Source organism: Oncorhynchus mykiss, chromosome 20 (genome assembly GCF_057628025.1).
Source record: "Oncorhynchus mykiss isolate SJ-2025 chromosome 20, ASM5762802v1, whole genome shotgun sequence".
Classification (NCBI taxonomy): Eukaryota; Metazoa; Chordata; class Actinopteri; order Salmoniformes; family Salmonidae; genus Oncorhynchus; species Oncorhynchus mykiss.
In genome coordinates, this window is record NC_143041.1 from 51,242,751 (window position 1) to 51,252,054 (window position 9,304).

Genomic DNA, 9,304 nt, shown 5'->3' on the forward strand with positions numbered 1-9,304 from the left:
ACCCATCAGGGACTACTAACACCCATCAGGGACTACTAACACCCATCAGGGACTACTAATATTATAGAAATGTGGAAGTAGTAAGTGTATGAACTTATGTTCATTTTCCAAAACATGCAGCAAAATTTGATCTGCACAGGCCGCTCAACTCACTCACAAACACCTTGACACCAAACCCTGCAAACGCAACCGCATGCCCACACAGCAGTAATCTTGACAATGTCAAACAAATGGGAAAGCTTTACTGGTGTGTGCGCCTATTAAATTGATTGCCCACACTACTCCGAAGTTCACCCTTTATATTTCTACAAATTGTGGTTTTTCATTCCAGCCCATATTTGAATAAAAAACAACAGATTTTGCATTTCCTAATTATGAACCTACATGTTCATGTGTTACTATATGGATTAGGAACTTTAGGTATTTTATTGACCTTTCTGTTTGAGCCTCTTAGCCCAACAACAGGCTACTTTGCACTCTGATGGTGGTGAAACATTTTCCAACATAGAGAGAGCCTAAAACCAGTGTCGTTCTTTTTAACATTAACAGACACGTTTTTTGTCTCTTATCTTAAAATGTGAAGTGGGTAATATTCTCACAGCTGACTCCCACTATCCTGGGCAGCTTTTACATTCTCACAGCTGACTCCCACTATCCTGGGCAGCTTTTATATTCTCACAGCTGACTCCCACTATCCTGGGCAGCTTTTACATTCTCACAGCTGACTCCCACTATCCTGGGCAGCTTTTACATTCTCACAGCTGACTCCCACTATCCTGGGCAGCTTTTATATTCTCACAGCTGACTCCCACTATCCTGGGCAGCTTTTATATTCTCACAGCTGACTCCCACTATCCTGGGCAGCTGTGGTTAGGAGTTGCTGATGTTGTTGTTTTTGATGTTTTCAGATTTTTCTGGTCACTGTGACAGGGGTTCTTCCCAATCCTGGTTCCATACTGACCACCCAGTCTCCTCCAGGAGCTGTCCTCCTTCTCAATGACCACCCTGCGATCTGACTGCTGTCTCCTCCAGGAGCTGTCTTCCTTCTCAATGACCACCCTGCGATCTGACTGCTGTCTCCTCCAGGAGCTGTCCTCCTTCTCAATGACCACTCTGCGATCTGACTGGTGTCTCCTCCAGGAGCTGTCCACCTCCTCAGGGCTTCCAGAGATGGAGATCTTCCTGATGGATCTGGATGCAGCGGTGGGAGAGACAGACACGGGAGAGACAGACATGAGAGAGACGGCGTTCTGATTGGAGATGTTAGTGAGAGAGACATACACGGGAGAGAAAGACACAGGAGACACAGACACGGGATACACAGACAAGACATGGGAGACACAGACACGGGAGACAGACAATGCAAGGGAGACAGACACGGGAGACACAGACACAGACACGGAGAGACAGACACGGGAGAGACAAAGACACGGGAGAGACAGACATGAGAGAGGCAAAGACACGGTAGAAACAAAGACATGAGAGAGACAAAGACACGTTAGAAACAAAGACACGGGAGAAACAAAGACATGGGAGAGACAGACACGGGAGAGACAGACACGGGAAAGAAAGCATTCTGATTGGAGATGGTAGTGAGAGAGAGACACGGGAGAGACAGACACAGTAGAGACGGCGTTCTGATTGGAGATGGTAGTGAGAGAGACAGACACAGGAGACGCAGACATGGGAGACACAGACATGGACATGGGAGAGATGGACACAGACAAGGGAGAGACAGACACGGGAGAGACAGACAGACACGGGAGAGACAGACACGGGAGAGACAGACAGACACGGGAGAGACAGACAGACACGGGAGAGACAAAGACAAACACGGGAGAGACAGACAGACACGGGAGAGACAGACACGGGAGAGACAGACAGACACGGGAGAGACAGACAGACACGGGAGAGACAAAGACAAACACGGGAGAGACAAAGACACGGGAGAGACAAAGACACGGGAGAGACAAAGACACGGGGGATACAGACAGACACGGGAGAGACAGACAGACAGACACGGGAGAGACAGACAGACACGGGAGAGACAGACAGACACAGGGGGATACAGACACGGGAGAGACAGACACGGAAGAGACAAAGACACGGGAGAGACAAAGACATGGGAGAGACAGACAGACACAGGGGATACAGACAGACACGGGAGAGACAGACAGACACGGGCGAGACAGACAGACACGGGCGAGACAGACAGACACGGGAGAGACAGACAGACACAGGAGAGACAGACAGACACGGGAGAGACAGACAGACACGGGAGAGACAAAGACACGGGAGATACAAAGACACGGGAGAGACAGACAGACACGGGAGAGACAGACAGACAGAGGAGAGACAGACACGGGAGAGACAGACAGACATGGAAGAGACAGACAGACACGGGAGAGACAGACAGACACGGGAGAGAAAGACAGACAGAGGAGAGACAGACACGGGAGAGACAGGATGCTAGGAATGAGGGGTGGTCTGTTTGGCAAGGGGCTTGATGTACCGGACCAGGGCCGCTAGGGGCGAAAGGCTTGATGTACGGGACCAGTGGTGCTAGGGGCTTGATGTACGGGACCAAGGGTGCTAGGGGCTTGATGTACGGGACCAGGGGTGCTAGGGGCTTGATGTACAGGACCAGGGGTGCTAGGGGCTTGATGTATGGGACCAGGGGTGCTAGGGGCTTGTTGTACGGGACCAGGGGTGCTAGGGGCTTGATGTACGGGACCAGGGGCGCTAGGTGCGCTAGGGGCGAAAGGCTTGATGTATGGGACCAGGGGCACTAGGGGCGCTAGGGGTGAAAGGCTTGATGTACGGGACCAGGGGCGCTAGGGGCGCTAGGGGTGAAAGGCTTGATGTACGGGGCCAGGGTTGCTAGGGGTGAAAGCCTTGATGTACGGGACCAGGGGCGCTAGCGGCGAAAGGCTTGATGTATGGGACCAGGGTTGCTAGGGGTGAAAGGCTTGATGTACGGGACCAGGGGCGCTAGGGGCGCTAGGGGTGAAAGGCTTGATGTACGGGACGAGGGGTGCTAGGGGCGCTAGGGGTGAAAGGCTTGATGTACAGGGTCAGGGTTGCTAGGGGTGAAAGGCTTGATGTACGGGACCAGAGTTGCTAGGGGCTTGATGTACCGGACCAGGGTTGCTAGGGGCGCTAGGGGTGAAAGGCTTGATGTACGGGACCAGGGGCGCTAGGGGCGCTAGGGGTGAAAGGCTTGATGTACGGGACCAGGGGCGCTAGGGGCGCTAGGGGTGAAAGGCTTGATGTACGGGGCCAGGGTTGCTAGGGGTGAAAGGCTTGATGTACGGGGCCAGGGTTGCTAGGAGTGAAAGGCTTGATGTACGGAACCAGGGGCGATAGCGGCGCTAGGGGTGAAAGGCTTGATGTACGGGGCCAGGGTTGCTAGGGGTGAAAGGCTTGATGTACGGGACCAGGGTTGCTAGGGTCTTGATGTACCGGACCAGGGTTGCTAGGGGCGCTGGGGGTGAAAGGCTTGATGTACGGGACCAGGGGCGCTAGGGGCTTGATGTACAGGACCAGGGTTGCTAGGGGTGAAAGGCTTGATGTATGGGACCAGGGGCGCTAGGGGCGCTAGGGGCGAAAGACTTGATGTATGGGACCAGGGGCGCTAGGGGCGAAAGGCTTGATGTATGGGAACAGGGGCGCTAGGGGTGAAAGGCTTGATGTACGGGACCAGGGGTGCTAGGGGCGAAAGGCTTGATGTACGGGACCAGGGGTGCTAGGGGCGCTAGGGGTGAAAGGCTTGATGTACGGGACCAGGGGCGCTAGGGGTGAAAAGCTTGATGTACGGGACCAGGGGCGCTAGGGGTGAAAGGCTTGATGTACGGGGCCAGGGGCGCTAGTGGCGCTAGGGGTGAAAGGCTTGATGTACGGGACCAGGGGCACTAGGGGCGCTAGGGGTGAAAGGCTTGATGTATGGGACCAGGGGTGCTAGGGGCGAAAGGCTTGATGTATGGGACCAGGGGCGCTAGGGGCGAAAAGCTTGATGTACGGGACCAGGGGTGCTATTGGCGCTAGGGGTGAAAGGCTTGATGTACAGGACCAGGGGCGCTAGGGGCGCTAGGGGTGAAAGGCTTGATGTACGGGGCCAGGGGAGCTAGGGGTGAAAGGCTTGATGTACGGGACCAGGGGCGCTAGGGGCGCTAGGGGTGAAAGGCTTGATGTACGGGACCAGGGGCACTAGGGGCGCTAGGGGTGAAAGGCTTGATGTACGGGGCCAGGGTTGCTAGGGGTGAAAGGCTTGATGTACGGGAGCAGGGGCGCTAGCGGCGAAAGGCTTGATGTACGGGGCCAGGGTTGCTAGGGGTGAAAGGCTTGATGTACGGGACCAGGGGCGCTAGCGGCGAAAGGCTTGATGTACGGGGCCAGGGTTGCTAGGGGTGAAAGGCTTGATGTACGGGACCAGGGGCGCTAGGGGCGCTAGGGGTGAAAGGCTTGATGTACGGGGCCAGGGTTACTAGGGGTGAAAGGCTTGATGTATGGGACCAGGGGTGCTAGGGGCGAAAGGCTTGATGTACGGGACCAGGGGTGCTAGGGGCGAAAGGCTTGATGTATGGGACCAGGGGTGCTAGGGGCGAAAGGCTTGATGTATGGGACCAGGTGTGCTAGGGGCGAAAGGTTTGATGTATGGGACCAGGGGTGCTAGGGGCGCTAGGAGTGAAAGGCTTGATATACGGGACCAGGGGTGCTAGGGGCTTGATGTACGGGACCAGGGGTGCTAGGGGCGAAAGGTTGGATATACGGGACCAGGGGTGCTAGGGGCGAAAGGCTTGATGTACGGGGCCAGGGTTGCTAGGGGTGAAAGGCTTGATGTACGGGACCAGGGGCGCTAGCGGCGAAAGGCTTGATGTACGGGGCCAGGGTTGCTAGGGGTGAAAGGCTTGATGTACGGGACCAGGGGCGCTAGGGGCGCTAGGGGTGAAAGGCTTGATGTACGGGGCCAGGGTTGCTAGGGGTGAAAGGCTTGATGTATGGGACCAGGGGTGCTAGGGGCGAAAGGCTTGATGTATGGGACCAGGGGTGCTAGGGGCGAAAGGCTTGATGTATGGGACCAGGGGTGCTAGGGGCGAAAGGCTTGATGTATGGGACCAGGGGTGCTAGGGGCAAAAGGTTTGATGTATGGGACCAGGGGTGCTAGGGGCGCTAGGAGTGAAAGGCTTGATATACGGGACCAGGGGTGCTAGGGGCTTGATGTACGGGACCAGAGGTGCTAGGGGCGAAAGGTTTGATATACGGGACCAGGGGTGCTAGGGGCGAAAGGCTTGATATACGGGACCAGGGGTGCTAGGGGCACTAGGGGTGAAAGGCTTGATGTACGGGACCAGGGGTGCTAGGGGCGAAAGGTTTGATATACGGGACCAGGGGTGCTAGGGGCGAAAGGCTTGATATACGGGACCAGGGGTGCTAGGGGCGAAAGGCTTGATATACGGGACCAGGGGGGCTAGGGGCGAAAGGCTTGATATTCGGGACCAGGGGGCGCTAGGAGCGCTATACGAGGAGCAGCCACACATACCTGCACCTGGCTGAGGTAGAGGGAGACTTGATCTGCAGGGTGATATTATCCAGAGTCCCACTCTGGTAGGAGTCACGGAAGTCTGGACCTGGTCCAGAGACAGACAGCCTGGTCCCGATGGTGAAAGGTCGGACCTCCCTGACGATGCTTTCTGACGTGGTAAGCACCAACCCAGCGGTACGAAACAGTCCGATATGTAAACATATAGTCTCATTCACCTGAATCTGGGCGCTTTTCTCTCTAGTCAGAAAAATACTACTGTCCAAGTAAGCTCTAATGAAAAGTCTGAAACCCCCCCCTCCCTCTCTTGTTCCCTCTCTTGTTCTCTCTCTCCGTCCGGCAGTAAACAAGTGGAGTTTGAGTGAACAGAAAGGAAAGTGGAGAGAGCTCAGTAGAGAGAGCTTCCTCTCTTCCCAAGTCTCTCTTGTTCTCTTGTTCTCGTTCTCTCTCTTGTTCTCTCTCCCTCTCTTGTTCTCTCTCTCGTCCTCTCTCTTTTTCTTTCTGAAGAGGAAGGAAAGCCAAGAGAGTGACTCAGTGAGAGTCAGCTGCTGGCTGATCCACCTTCTTGTGCATGTTAAGGAGACACAGCACACAGCCCAGGATGGCTTCTTTAGACTCCTGAGAGCTGATCCTGTCCCAGACGTATCTCAGCGCGGCTCCCACGTGGCTGAAGGTTGAGGACAGAGTCCTCCTGAGAAACTGGAGCAGGGATCCTATCAGTCTACTGGAGAGGAGGGTTCTGAGCAGGAGGAACACTGCAGGCATAATGCTGCTGAAACACCCTGACACACAGAGATAGATGAGAAGGAGGAAAACAGAAGGGAAGTAGAGGAAGGGGAAAAGAGCACAGGAATGGAGTGCGTCTTACTCTTCTCTCTCTCTCTCTCTCTCGCAGGGATTCTCTCTCTCTCGCAGGGATTCTCTCTCTCTCGCAGGGATTCTCTCTCTCTCGCAGGGATTCTCTCTCTCTCGCAGGGATTCTCTCTCTCGCAGGGATTCTCTCTCTTGCAGGGATTCTCTCTCTTGCAGGATTCTCTCTCTTGCAGGGATTCTCTCTCTCGCAGGGATTCTCTCCCTCTCTCGCAGGGATTCTCTCTCTCTCGCAGGGATTCTCTCTCTCTCGCAGGGATTCTCTCTCTCTCGCAGGGATTCTCTCTCTCGCAGGGATTCTCTCTCTCGCAGGGATTCTCTCTCTCGCAGGGATTCTCTCTCGCAGGGATTCTCTCTCTTGCAGGGATTCTCTCTCACAGGGATTCTCTCTCTTGCAGGGATTCTCTCTCGCAGGGATTTTCTCTCTTGCAGGGATTCTCTCTCGCAGGGATTTTCTCTCTTGCAGGGATTCTCTCTCTCGCAGGGATTCTCTCCCTCTCTCGCAGGGATTCTCTCTCTCGCAGGGATTCTCTCCCTCTCTCGCAGGGATTCTCTCTCTTGCAGGGATTCTCTCTCGCGCAGGGAATCTCTCTCTCGCAGGGATTCTTTCTCTCGCAGGGATTCTCTCGCGGTAAAACGAGTCCTACACCTGAAAGGCTTGTAGAATAAAAAGGCTTCAGCGTGAGAGGGTACAGTAGATACAGCATGCCGTTCCTCTGTTCAAGAGTGAATGTGTCAACTCCAGCACTCTGTCTCCCCTCTCCTCTTTTCCAGCTGTCCCCCAGTCACAGGTCCAGGAACAGTTGTCAGGAGGCTGTAGATGTATCAGGAGGCTGTTAGTGGCAGAGACAGCTGCCACTGTGCCTCACTACTTTGTAACATTTGGTCAACGTGAGGACATCACAAAGAGAGCTGGGCTGTTGAACTCGGTGCACTAATCACAGCAGAACAGATATCATGTGAACTTCACTAGCTAGACGGAGTATTCAGTATGGAGTGTGTGAACCGGCATTGTTAGCATCCCTGCCTTTCATTTCATGTGGATTGATTTGAGACTGGTTCAGCCAGCAAGCAAACACTAGCTATCGAACGGCAACACGTTAGCTACAGTACCAATTACACTACCAATTGCACTATCAATTACAGTACCAACATTTCATAAATACTGATTCTACCACCACAAAACAGCTTAGCTAGATGTAGAATCAGGAGGTAAAGTCTTGCTCATGAAGAGAAATGTCAATATTAGCTACAGATTTGTAGTTTTTGGTAAGATCAGACTTGAGGATGGAAGGGGGTTCAGTGGACGGTGTCACCGCGGTAACGTTTTAAAAAAAATGTTACGACAGCATTATCATATTGTAGCCAAACATATTTTTAGCTATCCCATGAGTGGTTGCAAGTTATCAGACAAATCAGTGCAGACAGACATCGCACTGACGTGAGACAATGGAAGCTGTAGATCTACCAGAAATCTGTTAGTGGGAGGATAGTGTTGGGTCTGACCCCCTCTACCCCCTGTCCCTAGATGGTTCGATCAAATCATTGCAGGGGCTGCTGGCAGATGGTCTGGCTATTTGGAATGACAGAAGGGGGACGGGCTGTTGAGTTGACAGCACAGCAGAGGAGAGGAGTGGAGTGGGGCGGGAGTGGAGAGGAGAGGAGAGGAGTGGAGTGGAGTGGAGTGGAGTGGAGAGGAGAGGAGAGGAGAGGAGAGGAGAGGAGAGGAGAGGAGAGGAGAGGAGAGGAGAGGAGAGGAGAGAACAGAGGGTGGGAGGGAGGGAGGGAGGGAGGGAGGGAGGAGAGGAGAGGAGAGGAGAGGAGAGGAGAGGAGAGGAGAGGAGAGGAGAGGAGAGGAGAGGAGAGGAGAGGGAGAGGGTTGGAGGAGAGGGGAGAGGGAGGGAGGAGAGGAGTGGGGCGGGAGAGGAGAGGAGAGAGGGTGGGAGGAGAGGGGAGAGGGAGGGAGGAGAGGAGAGGAGAGGAGAGGAGAGGAGAGGAGTGGGGCGGGAGAGGACAGGAGAGAGGGAGGGAGGGAGGAGAGGGAGGGAGGAGAGGAGTGGGGCGTGAGAGGAGAGGAGAGAGGGAGGGAGGAGAGGGGAAAGGGAGGGAGGGAGGAGAGGAGAGGAGAGGAGAGGAGAGGAGAGGAGAGGAGAGGAGAGGGGAGAGGAGGAGAGGAGAGGAGTGGGGCGGGAGAGGAGAGGAGAGGAGAGAGGGAGGGAGGAGAGGGGAGAGGGAGGGAGGAGAGGAGTGGGGAGAGGGAGGAGAGGAGAAAGGGAGGGAGGAGAGGAGAGGAGATGAGAGGGGAGAGGGAGGAGATGAGAGAGGGTGGGAGGAGAGGGGAGAGGGAGGGAGGAGAGGAGTGGGGCGGGAGAGGAGAGGAGAGGAGAGAGGGTGGGAGGAGAGGGGAGAGGAAGGGAGGGAGGGAGGGAGGGAGGGAGGAGAGGGAGGAGAGGAGAGGGGAGAGGGAGGAGAGGAGTGGGGCGGGAGAGGAGAGGGGAGAGGGAGGGAGGGAGGAGAGGGGCGGGAGAGGAGAGAGGGAGGAAGGAGAGGGGAGAGGGAAGGAGGGAGGAGAGGAGTGGGGCGGGAGAGGAGAGGAGAGGAGGGAGGGAGGAGAGGAGTGGGGCGGGAGAGGAGAGGAGAGAGGGAGGAAGGAGAGGGGAGAGGGAGGGAGGAGAGGAGTGGGGCGGGAGAGGAGAGGAGAGGAGAGAGGGAGGGAGGAACTTTCTTACTTGATCTTTGGCCTTTGACCTTAACGCCTGGTGACCAGGTGGATGTAAACATGCTGATTCAGAACCGTTTTGAAATATAGATTTGCCATTCTGATTTCTGCAATTTATACTTTTATTTTATATGAATCATGTTATACGAAAAATGTGACTTCTAGCAACTAGTAAT

The 9,304-nt window shown here is 54.9% G+C and overlaps 1 long non-coding RNA gene across 1 annotated transcript; it reads right to left on the reverse strand.

Moving 5' to 3' along the window:
* Positions 1 to 589: 589 nt before the first annotated feature.
* Positions 590 to 5,670, reverse strand: LOC118942023 (uncharacterized). Its single transcript, XR_016489258.1, has 2 exons — positions 5,540 to 5,670; positions 590 to 1,191 (listed from the first exon to the last, which is right to left on the reverse strand). It is a non-coding gene; the product is annotated as an uncharacterized LOC118942023 (long non-coding RNA).
* Between the last annotated feature and the right edge of the window lie 3,634 nt (positions 5,671 to 9,304).